Source organism: Centrocercus urophasianus, unplaced genomic scaffold, assembly GCF_019232065.1.
Source record: "Centrocercus urophasianus isolate 14NV4802_14NV808 unplaced genomic scaffold, USGS_Curo_1.0 seq_1, whole genome shotgun sequence".
Taxonomy (NCBI): Eukaryota; Metazoa; Chordata; class Aves; order Galliformes; family Phasianidae; genus Centrocercus; species Centrocercus urophasianus.
The window spans coordinates 421,838-434,176 of record NW_024884141.1 but is presented as its reverse complement, the minus strand read 5'-3'; the positions used below and the strand labels follow the sequence as shown (position 1 = coordinate 434,176).

Here is a 12,339-nt window from a genome sequence, read left to right as displayed (position 1 = left end):
CTATGGTAGGAACATTGCTGTCTATGCAGCATAAATCAGAAAGAGGACACAACTTTCCTTTATCATGAAACAATACAAATCACATGTTTTTGTGATAAAAAGAGATGGCATTCAAACAAGATAAGCACAACTTTAGTAGCTAAGTATACCTCCAAATTTCTTCACTCTTTCAATGCTCTTTTTTGGAATAGATAATGAAATGCAATAGGTATTTTTGCCCAATATCTCCAGAGAATCATTCTAATAAGCACGTCCTTTATGCACTTTGTCTACTTCACATACAATTTCTCTAAGATCTTAGCAAACTATATTTTAGGAATTTACCAGCTGGTCTATTCTGACAGGCTATCCAGATTATTTGCTTAGTTTTACACCAAATCTATATCAGTGCTTCCAATTTCAGTATCAGGATTATATTAACAGCTTAACTTGTGCTTAGTTATTAATCAGAAACAATTCTGGCTGGCAAACCAAACATTCATCTTAATTGAAAACACTGTGCCTTTATTTTTCCATCAAATTAATAAATTAGGTCACCAGATGGTCATAGGTTTGAACTTCCTAGGCCTAATGTTCCTTGTCTGCTTTACCATAAAGCTAAAAATCTTTAATATAGCCAGCACATCATATGAATCCTTTGCCCAGCACTGGCAGTCTCCTGTGATCAAAATGCCTCCAAAAACACTAAACTACACAAACGCAGAATCCTCTTCTGAAGCAAGCCTCCCATACTCACAGCCTTTGATGGCAGAACTGGGACCACATTATTAGATATGTGCAATGGAGTAAAGGGGTTTTCCACTTTACGTTAATGAATGGCCAAGAAGAAGCTTAGGGAGTGAGGGATGGATGAGTTGGTAGTGAGATGTATTGAGAACTGGCTGACTGGCAGAGCTCAGAGGGTTGTGATCAGCAGCACAGAGCCTAGTTGGAGTCCTGTAAGTAGTGGTGTTCCCCAGTGATCAGTACTATGTCCACTCTTGTTCAACATCTTCATCAATTACCTGGATGAGGGGGTAGAGTCCACCCACAGCAAGTTTGCTAATGACACAAAGCTGGGAGGAATAGCTGGCACACCAGAAGGCTGTGCTGCCATTCAACAAGAACTGGACAGACTGGACAGGTGGGAACGGAGGAGCATGATGAGGTTCAACAAGGGCAAGTGCAGAATCCTAAACCTGGGGAGTAATAACCACATGCATCAGTATCAGGTTAGGAGCTAAGCTGCTGGAGAAGAGCTTTTCAGAGAAGGATCTGGGTGCTCTGGTGTACAACAGATTGTCCATGAGCCAGCAGTGTGTCCTTGTGGCCAAGAAGGACAATGGTAGCCTGGAATGTGTGAAAGAGTCTGGCCAACAAGTTGAGGGAGGTGATCCTTAGCCTCTGTTCTGGTGGGGCCACATCTGGAGTATTATGTCTAGATCTGGGCTCCTCTGTTCAAGAATGACAGGACTCTGCTGGAAAGAGTCCAGCTGAGGGCCACAAAGGTGATCATAGAATCATAGAATTGGTCAGGTTGGAATAGATCTTAAAGATCATCAAGTCCAATTACATCCTAACCATACTATCCTAACTCTAACAACCCCCTGATAAATCATATCCCTGGCCACCACTACCAAACAGTTTTAAACACATCCAGGGATGGTGACTCTACCACCATCCTGGGGAGCCTATTCCAGTGCTTAACAACCCTATCTGTAAAGACATTTTTCCTGATATACAACCTAAACTTACCATGGCGCAACTTGAGGCCATTTCCCCTTGTCCTGTCACCAGTGAGAAGAGACCAACCCTGCTCTCACTGTAAGCACCTTTCAGATATTGAAAGAGAGCAATAAGGTCTCCCCTCAGCCTCCTATTCCCCAGGCTAAACAACCCCAGTTCCTTCATTCTCCCCTCATATGGCCCATTCTCCAAGCCCTTCACAAGCCTTTTGGCCCCTCTTCAGACCTGCTCCAGCACCTCCATGCTCTTTCTATATTGAGGTGCCCAAAAAGCTTAGAGACCGGGGACTGTTCAGCCTGGAGAAGACTGAAGGGGATCTTATAGACACTTACAAATACCTAAAGGTTGGATGTCAAGAGGATGGGACCAGGCCATTTTGGTGGTGCCCAGCGATAGAACAAGGGGTAATGGGCACAAAATGGAACACAGGAAGTTCTATACAAACATGAGGGCCCTTTACTGTGAGGGTGAGAGAGCACTGGAACAGGCTGCCCAGAGAGCGGCCTTCTCTGGAGATATTCAAAACTCTCCTGGACACTTTCTGGTGTAACCTGCTGTAGGAAACTTGCTTTAACATGAGGTTGAGCTCAGTGATCCCCAGAGATACCTTCCAACCCCTACAATACTGTAATTATGTGATTTACAGCATCTGATACATTGGTCTGCAGAACAGATCTTAAAATGGATTATTTTGTTTCTCCATTAGCAAATTCTCCATGCTAATTTCCTGGAATATTTATGTTTGCCTAAAACTAAGCAAATTTTCTAATTCAGCAGTAAAGGCTTGCTTATCTTTATCAGTATTTGCTCTTGTACACATTTCCTATTGCCTTGGAATTAGAAAGATCAGTATTAGGAGGACGTTGCTACTTGGATAGCTACTGAACTAACACAAAGAGATGTTGCTAAAAGATGTTACTCTCCTCTGTGTGTTTTAGTTGAAACTTTTTTGAGCAATTCCAAAAAGTCAGAAGAGCAGTATAAAAAGTCTTCAATTGTAGTTCATGTCACTGGGAACTCATAGGATTATTCATGGGATAAACATTATTGAAAAGCATACATGTAAGATCCCTTATATCTTTCAACTATGTTTTCTCTGATCTCACAGGAGGCCTGGTGATACTCAAAAGTTATTACAGCTGTCTGTTAAGTAATCTGTAACATTTTGAAAGGAAAAAACTTTCCGTGGACAAAATAGTACCAACAGATGTGTACATTTGAAATCAGTGTTACCACAAGATGTCACTCTAAACTTTACATAAAGGTTTTGACTATTTTCTAAAGTGAGAAAATTTGTTTTTTTCCAAGTGTATTCCTTTCTTTCAAAATTGTGTTCACAAAATTTAAAACACAATTTGCTTACAAGGAAAAAAAAAAAGCCAAAGCAGACATGAGAATAACAGTCTACCATACCAAAACTCATTAGAAAATAAATCCTCTGAAGGCCGGTTGGGTATGAATCAATGAGGAGAATAAAAATAAAAACAGAGCAGTCTTGTGTTTTAGATAAAGGTTAAAGAAGAGCGAGTATGAAGTTGCAGTTTTAACAGTTCAACAGCAGAGAGTAAAAATAACTCCATAAAGCAGGTTTGTGTTATTGATAAACCCACGATGGAATCTGTGAAGTATTTACAATCTTAAAGTCTAGGAAATTAGAACGTGAAGTAGCTTCAAACACTGATATGGTTGTGGAGGTAACTCTCCAAAGTAAGAAAGTGTTACAAACAAAATTTAAGCATCTGATCTCATCCTGTTTTTCCGTTTGTTCTCAGACCACGATATAAATTCAATATACTCATTCAATATACCAGATAGCCCCGCCTTGGGAATTCTGTCTGATCATCCTTAGCACCATTTGTCACAGGGGCTGAAAGGCTGAGAAGGATAAGAAGATTTCTTGAAGGTTCTTTTGCTTAAGAGCATTAAATGCTACCCCGGAGAATTAGATTCTACCTCTGACTGTTGCAGTGTCTCAGTGATGATAGGGAAGTCACACATTCTTTTTTTTTTTCCATAACAATCACCCTGTTTAAAGTGCCCAAACTGAGACACCATAACAGTATGGCTGGAATAATGATACTCCTTTCAGGTGGAGCTGGGGCCAAACGTATGAAGCATTGTATAAACATACTGAACATCTCCACTCATGCTTCTGAGATAAGTAAATGTTTTCTTTCTTTTTCTCAGGGCTTCAGTACCATCATCTATACAGGACAGCAAATAATGATGTGAAAGCAATGAATTAAATGCTGTCTCAAAAGCTGAGCACTACCTTGTCTGTGCACTAAACAAAGCTGAATTTTTGAAGGAAAAAAATGAGTGGAAAAAAAAATAAGTATCACACTGTATATAGAGAGACTGAACCAGGATAACAGACGCTATCTTTCATAGAATCATTAAGGTTGGAAAAGACCTCTGAGATCATCTAATCCAACCATCCACCTCCCACCAATGGGAATGAAGAACACACTTCGCAGTAGTTCTTGTCAAAACACATTTTAATATTCCCCAAATCCCCAAAGTATGGAATCATACCTGAGCAAACTGGAGTAGAAGTTTCAGAGAGATACGATATCCACAGGTACCAGTTACTGCATATGTGTGTAGTACGTGTCTCTGTATATGTGTATACATATATCTTATATGTACCTTTATGTATGTATATATAAGAATATATGTATGCAAACTTATCCTAAGTTAATGCATCTTACTACTCAGTGCCTCATCTCAACTGCACTTAAATACCTTAATTCACTTAAATGAGAGCTTTTCATTGACTTCCATGACACTGGAAGCTCCTCACAGACAGATTAGGAAAACCAGAGTCTTGGAATTCCGTAAGTCGCAGCACTGGCACTGGGCAACAAACTTGGCTCGCTTAAAACAACTTTAATGACTAAGTGAGGTACACCACTCTTCAAGGCTAAAATGTCTCTCTGATTCTAAAATTACCTTGCAGCTTCTTAAAAAGTTGTATATAATAAAAACTAATACAAATGACACCATAGTCTAGCCTTAAATTACTCCGGAGACCAAAACATTAGAGAGGAGCTCTACTGACAAAAGTAAACACCAGGATTACAGATGGAACAGCCTGCTCCAGATTATTGCCTTCCATTTTATTAGTAGATGAACGAACTACATTAGTAAGATAAAAATCCACTCTTTATTTAACGCAAGAAAAAAATTGTCTCTCTCATTATCCCTTCATATTCCTACAGCTTGAAAGAAAGAATAAATTATTCATAATAAAACCAGATTATCTAAATGCATCTCTTAATAATTTGTCTCTTGTTCGCGCCACAAACCAATAGTAAATGGCAATTCCTACTTAATGCAAAGAAAAAGACAAGCTCCACACTGGGACAGCAGCCATGCAGCAACAGCTGCTGCAGCTGCATTTTATTAATTCTAAGTACACATGCAATCCATATAGCCAGGACACGTTTAAAAATAGAAAAAAATTAAAAAAGCACTACAGGAACAAAAACAGCTTTTATTTCTTGCCGGATATTGAAAACTAACAAGCTCAGTAATTACCACATTGCTCATATTAAAGACTCATCTTACAAATGGTTTTGCATTTCAAATGATAAAAGTCCACAAAGCTCCTGAATTCCTTGGCTGAGACGCAAATGCTATCATTCTTTGGTTAAAAGGCAGCAAAACATGAGCAGAGGGCTGCATTAGGATTACAAGTGATTATGTATTACCTAGGTTGTATCAATGCTGTAATCAGTTTCTTTCTGGACACAGATAGGCTGAGAGTCAAAATACAGACTTGGGCAGGGATGCTGAATTTTTTGGAGTACATCAGCATTTAAATCCAAAGTTGTCGTTCAGTTCTTTAAAGAAAAAGTCAGCAGCAAGGATGAGATTCCAGTCAAGATTCCCACAAGAGGTATCAGAACTTCACCTTTGAGTTCAGGTCTTGCACAGTAATTCACAATCTTTTAATGCTTAGAGTCCGTCAAGCAAAAAATCGATTTGAGGTATCCATACAGAATTCCCACATCTTCCCAAATGCATATTTACACACAATTACTTCAGTATTAAGGACTTGTTGTTGGGGAAGATTCTCTCTGGGCTATTTCTATCTCTATGTTGGCTAGCAAGAACAGCAAGCACTGTGCCTTGGCTCTGATTTCTCCCCATCTCTATCAGTAACACCCTGCAAGTCCCACAGGGAAAAACAAAAAAATAAAAAAATTAAAACATTCTGTAAATATGTAAATATTTATAGAATCACAGAACAACTCAGGTCAGAAGGGACCTTGAAAAATCAACAGGCCCAATCTTTGTGGCAAAGGAAGCCAAGGAGAAACCATGCAGCATCCTCCTTGAGTATCACCTCCTTCTTCACAACTTGTAAAGCCTCAGGTTCGATTTTAGGGAAAATTTCTTCTCAGAAAGAGTGGAAAGTTGTCGGCACAGGCTGGCCAGGGAGGTGATGGAGTCACCAACCCTGTTCAGGCAAAGGGTAGATGTCGCACTGAGTGACATGGTCTAGAACTGCCACAGGCATGGGCTAATGGCCAGACTAGACAATCTTATTGGTCTTTCCAACCTTAATGATTCTATGAACAACATTTCAGACCTCAAGTAAAACTCTGATCTCTGGATATCTTTAGTCTGATTTCCCCGAAGCAACGTGATGTCTGTCTGCCAGTTCTCACGTACTGACTTCAAACTCTCTTCTCAATGCCACTGCCATTTGGTGGAAGTGAAGCCTCAACTCCACAGAAGACTCAGCAAGGGTGGGGAAAACCAGGAAAGAAATGAAGATACTTCCATAGAGGAAATTTCACTACTATGGGATGAGAAATAGCATTGGGACAGAACACATAGGAAACTGGGTACATTAGATCTGCCAGTTTTTGGAATAAATAATTCACACGTGTTACCAGATTTTTTGCTGGAGAACCACAACAGTTGGTCCCATCAGCTGGCTGAGGTCATTCCCAGCTCATAAGAAAAACATCATAAGGCTTCAAATCAACCTGAAGATCTAGTGCTGCTACCTTTAGCTCTTCAGAGAGAGAGAAGAAATTTGCTTACTAAGAGAACTGGATTTCAAGAATAAAAGCAGCTGCAGCTGTCTTCAGGCAAAACAAAAGCTGCTCTTGAATTTAAATTTCTGTTCTGTTCTAATTCATGCTGCAACAAAGAAAGATGCCAGTTTGGGAAAAGTAGGACTCTGTGAGGAGTAATAACAGGCTTCCCCATTGTCAAAGATGTCATTTGAGTGCTTCTCAAATGTGACAGAGTGAAGGGTTTGTGCACGATTTTGTGTTCCTCAATGTTTGTAATAGTCTGAGAGAGTTACATTATTTTTAGATACAGCTACAGAAGAATCTTTATTTCTCAATCAGGAAAGGTCTGAATATAAATCTCTGGAGGAAACGCTCCGAAGCGTGATCCAAGGCAGGCAAAGTCAGTGGGAGTTTTTCTACTGCCTTAGTGAATGCTGGATTCAGGCCCTTGGAAAGAGAATTGCCTGATGTCCCTGAGCCAGATGCAGGTTTGGCTGGGCTGGATTAACTCCTTATGAATTCAGAGTCATTACACGAGGTGATATGGCTTGACATGACCCAAACCAGCTTGCTGGGATTAAGTCTCAAGAACAATGACATATGGGATCAGTGACCTTACATTCAAGAGCAGTGTAAGTATCTAAACATGCTGAACACATAAGCAGGGTAAAAATATCTACTGAGAGCAAGCTTGGCAGGTAGGACCAGATACTCTCCCGGTATAACAGTTCATGTAACACCTTGTATGTCCCTAAACACCAACACAGCTGACAAATGGTTCTTTCTGCAGATTGAGAAAGACTGGTAGAGTTTTTACATGAAGCATGAAAAGAGTTATCCCAGTCAACAGAATGGGTTGTCTTAATGTTTCCCTAGAGAGGGCACTTAATGGGTAACCTACAGAGAAGACAGCTTCAGTAAATGTCCTAAGTGAGTTCCAGCCAACACACAGCTTCTTCAATACTGAAGTCAATCTAAGTAAAGCAAAGGCATTGGAAACCACGCTCTGTCTTCTTCTCTGTCCTAATGTTTGTCTTCATCAATGGCTATTGTAATTTTTAATTGATACGTATCTTACTAGTTTAAAACATCCTGAAATAATTAAAACAAACTGGCACTTGCTTAGGATCTCTTAAAAGTAATATATCTATATTTTATGTCCCCCTATATATATCTTGTTTGTAATGCAGAGGATCACAAGATGCAGATTCATGGAAGTCTGGATGCCAATGACTTCTAAGTTATACTGCCACTAAATATACACAAAAATTGTCTTTTTTAATACAGATCATTATAACAAGGCTTATTTAAAGGTGAGCTGCATGGATAAAGAGTCTAAAAAAACCTGCTTACTGAAACTATGAAATTATATCCTAAGTCCCTAAATACAGGCTGTGTCACAGATGATCAGTGAATTATGTAATCCTTTCAGTAGTGTTTACTACAGCAACTTCTAACACAGGCAGTTTTATAACATTCATATTAATTTGCAGAAATGTAAAAATACTACTAAAAAAAAAAAAAAGGATGATGTAGATTGCATTTGAAAATTTGCCAATTTAAAATTCTGGCGAAGTTATGCAAGCATGAGAAAAAAAAACAAACACTAAGACTTGGTTTAAAAGTCCTCAGGAAATACGTCATCCTCTACAGATTGGGTTTATCCGAATTTTAGAAAAAACTATCGAGATTAGATTGTACCTAATACTGCCTAAGATGATTACAGCTATTTGTGGCACTTTAATTCCTGCTAGAAACAAAATGATGTTTTATAGGGATGTATCCAGGAAAAAAAAAAAAAAAAAACCACAAAACAAAACACAACAAAACAAACCAAGCCCCCAAAAACCCAACTCTGACATAACCCTCTTTCATCCATTCCCATTTCACAGAGCAGCCCTCTAAGCTATCAAATGATGCACTTTTCTTAATGAAATGAAGACTAGGCATACATATAGCAGAGGATTTTAGAAATGCATTACACTAAACCAGGTTTTCTTCATAAAGAACAGAACTGAAAAAAAAAACTTTTGTACTTTTGACATGTCCAGATGTTCATTATTACTCTCTTCCCCGGTTTTCCTCTCTCTTATCTCTTGGGGCTTCAAGATGCCCCATTAAGAGACAATCCTAATAAATGAAACATTCGGATTTCTGCAGGTTTCATTTCCTTTTCCTTAGAGAGTTACTTCTGAAAAAATAAATGTTCCCATCACAGCAAAACATGCTACAACTTGAGAGGATCCCGTGAATTCGATGCTTTTTAGCTAAAAAGCCAAAATCCTTATGAGCTCAGAGTAGCCACAGCACTTTAACTCCTCTTCTTGCCATGCATAGAAGGATTAGTACAATCTTTTTGGTAAAAACAATTTGGATTGACCGGATTTTCAAAGAATTGTGTTGGGGCCACTTGAGTATAACAGGGCTCCAGAGACTGCAGCTGCACATGTTGCTTTGAGAATGTGCCTCTTGGCAACAAATTCAGCTGTAACTCCACACAGCGATGCTAACAAGAAGTCCAGCAACAAGGACAGCCTTAAGGGAGAAGGAGATGCTTTGAACCCAAATTAAAATGCAAAAGGACAGTCCATCAATAATCCTTTTGTAAAACACTTACGGACATTTTACTTCCATCTTTGCTGTCACTTCATCCATGTGTCGAATGTGTTCAGAAAAAATATTGAGTCCTTACTTTTCTCGTGTTACTCAAAAAAAATAAATAAATAAAAATCAGATGCACAACAAGAGCCCAAGCTCAAACATGGCTGGTAGAATCAAATCACACGGGCATAAACCTCAGAACAAAAAGAAGCAGACAACACACCAACATAGGTGCTCAGAATTGAAAAGTACCTTTAGCTCTATTTATTCCTCTTTATTGGTTCCTGTAATAGTCAAAGATATCCTACAGATTTTTAAAGAATTTCGGACACAAACCAGATTTGAACACAGGTGTAAAGGGCAGGGATGGTTACAGTAGCCGAATTTGTTTGTAAAGGAATGAAATTCTAACTGAAGCCGCAAGAGCTACAAGAATTGAATTTAGAACTTGAAATAATACTGACTTCATGGCTGGTAGGATTGGGCATTCAAGTTAATCTTATGCATCCAAGATAACATTTCTGTAAAATAATAATGTGGGTTATTTTGGTAACTATTACAGCCTAAATAATCGAAATGAATTCCCAGTAAAATCAGATATTTGACCATTATATAGACGAGATCAAATTTTGGAAAGTGTTGAAAAATCAAATTCTGAAAATTATATCTAATTATGATTAGAAACTCAAAAATGGACGCTGTCAAGACATTCTGTAAATATAAAAGCAAATGTACTTTAGTCACAGAGAAATTAAAATGAGATCAAGAGATTTGCTTTCAGTATATCTTTATATTGTCACATTCAGAGATGAATGGAAGAAATTGACAGGAAGCTAAAATAGACGTAATGGAAATGTTGTGTGGTTTTTTAAAGAAAGATTATGCAACAACATCGTTACTGATTGTGTAATAATGGTCATTGTCCACACTTAAAATATTGAGAGGTCACTCTTTCGTGTTATTCCAGAATCTAGACCAACCAAATAGCAAACCAAATATAATCATGAGAAACATTGAATATGTTTTGCAATTCTTAAATCTCTTTTATGCAAACAAGCATTGGAGGACAACAAAAAGACATCCGAGGGCCTAGAATTAAAATGTCTCACTTCCATACCACCGTATTCCTCAACTAGTTACAGTGGCAATAAAAATATTTTGTTTGGTCTTTATATTCAACCTTAATGTAATTCTTCCCAGACCTCCTTCATCTTCACAGATGTAGCATGATATTGATGTGCTTCTACTTTCATGATGTATAACCAATTTTTTCCCTAACTGCTGCACTTTGTAGCTCTGCAACATGCACAGGTGGTACTCTGGATTCAAACAACCAAAACTTGAAGATATATGTGGTTCAACAGCTGTAATTTGTGCTAAGAAATGCTCCCTTCCACTAAATCTGCGCAAAAGTTACACATTTTTGTGAAGAAATGAAAAACTGAGGAGACAATGCAATGTGAGTAACAGGGAAGAGCGAGGCAGAGCAAGGATGACACAGCTAGTTTCACCACATGCCAGGACTGGCAGCACATGCACTCATGCAGATAGGACAATAGGGGCTACAGCCACATGGGCAAGTTCATGACCAGGAAAGCATTACTTTATATATTGTAACTCAAGGAAGTTATTTTATATAAATCTCCAACACACCACGAGCTCCATTTGAACATAAGTTGTCATCTACAAGGTGAAAGAGAGACTCTTTAAGTTCTGCACTATGAGAGTGGTGAGGTGCTGGAACAGCTGCAAAGAGAGGCTGTGGATGCCCCGTCCCTGGAGGTGTTCAAGGTTGGATGGGGCCCTGGGCAGCCTGGTCTGGTGTTAAATGTGGAGGTAATTGACCTTGCATGGGGCAGGGGGTTGGAGATTCACGATCCTTGAGGTCCCTTCCAACCCTGGCCATTCTGTGATTCTGTGACTCTCAAGTAAATGGAACAAAACTGAGTGATACACCAAAGTTGTCTATTTGAACATTGTCATGGATAGGAACATTCAGTCAAAGCTTCACTGTGTCCTTGAGCAATTTTCTTCACTAACTTCTGAGCTTCTCTAGCTGACACTTCTCATAAAAACACAATGCAAAAGACACAAAGATTTTAGATGACATTTTGCACCAGCAAAATCTATGGAACTGTATGCATTTACCTGTGTGGAGATGCATCTACACATTCAAGTCAGCATGAACAATTCTGCTATACCCTTTTCAATAATTTCCTTTAAACAAACGGAAGTGGCAAGGTTTAGGAATAACCATTCAACACCCTATCTTGAGTCAATTTGTTGCTGCACATTCCTTTACAACTAATATGGTGATACTTTTGAAATATCAGGACAGTGAGCTTCCTCACAGAGCACCTCTCTGGGTGGGGATCATCTCATCTCAACGTTGCCTTATAAAGACAAATTAAATAGCGTATGATAGGAAGGAAGTTAGTATGTCTGACCTAGGTCTGTCCCACAAGAGCGCATATGTAGCATTAAATATTAGTACCTACCTAGAAGTGCCTGAAACAAGCTGCTCTTAAAGATGCCCATCACCTTCCTGATGGCTTTTTTCAGTTGTTGCTCTTCTGGCTTCCTCAGTTTTTTACAATATTCTTCCAGCAGCACCAGAGCTCGGTCAGTGTCTGAAAGTGAACAAGTAGATAGACAGTTTTTATTCACTCAGAGAAGTATCTAAACACCCAGATAGTGACACCATTTCTAAAGGCGTTGTTCACACATGTAAGGAATATTAACATCAAATAGTTTTGCATGAGGTGCATGCAATGAGCATTATAACATAAGCAAAATGGAGAGAATAACCCAACACTAAAACAGGGAGATTACTGCATATCTTTTGAATAACGTCTACAAGTGTTTAACTTTCATTTATCCAAAACCAGCTGGAAGTTATGGGTTTTGAACCAAATTGCAAGTTGCAGAAGCTACATAATTATAGGCAATAACCATTATGGATATTTGTTCAGGAAAACTG

The 12,339-nt window shown here is 38.8% G+C and overlaps 1 long non-coding RNA gene across 1 annotated transcript in view; it reads right to left on the bottom strand.

The window, feature by feature from the left end:
• LOC122154950 overlaps window positions 1–11,979 on the bottom strand; it is a 44,496-nt gene extending 32,517 nt beyond the window's left edge. Inside the window, exon 1 of the long non-coding RNA XR_006167065.1 lies at window positions 11,858–11,979. This is a non-coding gene — a long non-coding RNA (uncharacterized LOC122154950). The remainder of the gene's footprint in view (window positions 1–11,857) is intronic.
• Window positions 11,980–12,339: the final 360 nt, after the last annotated feature.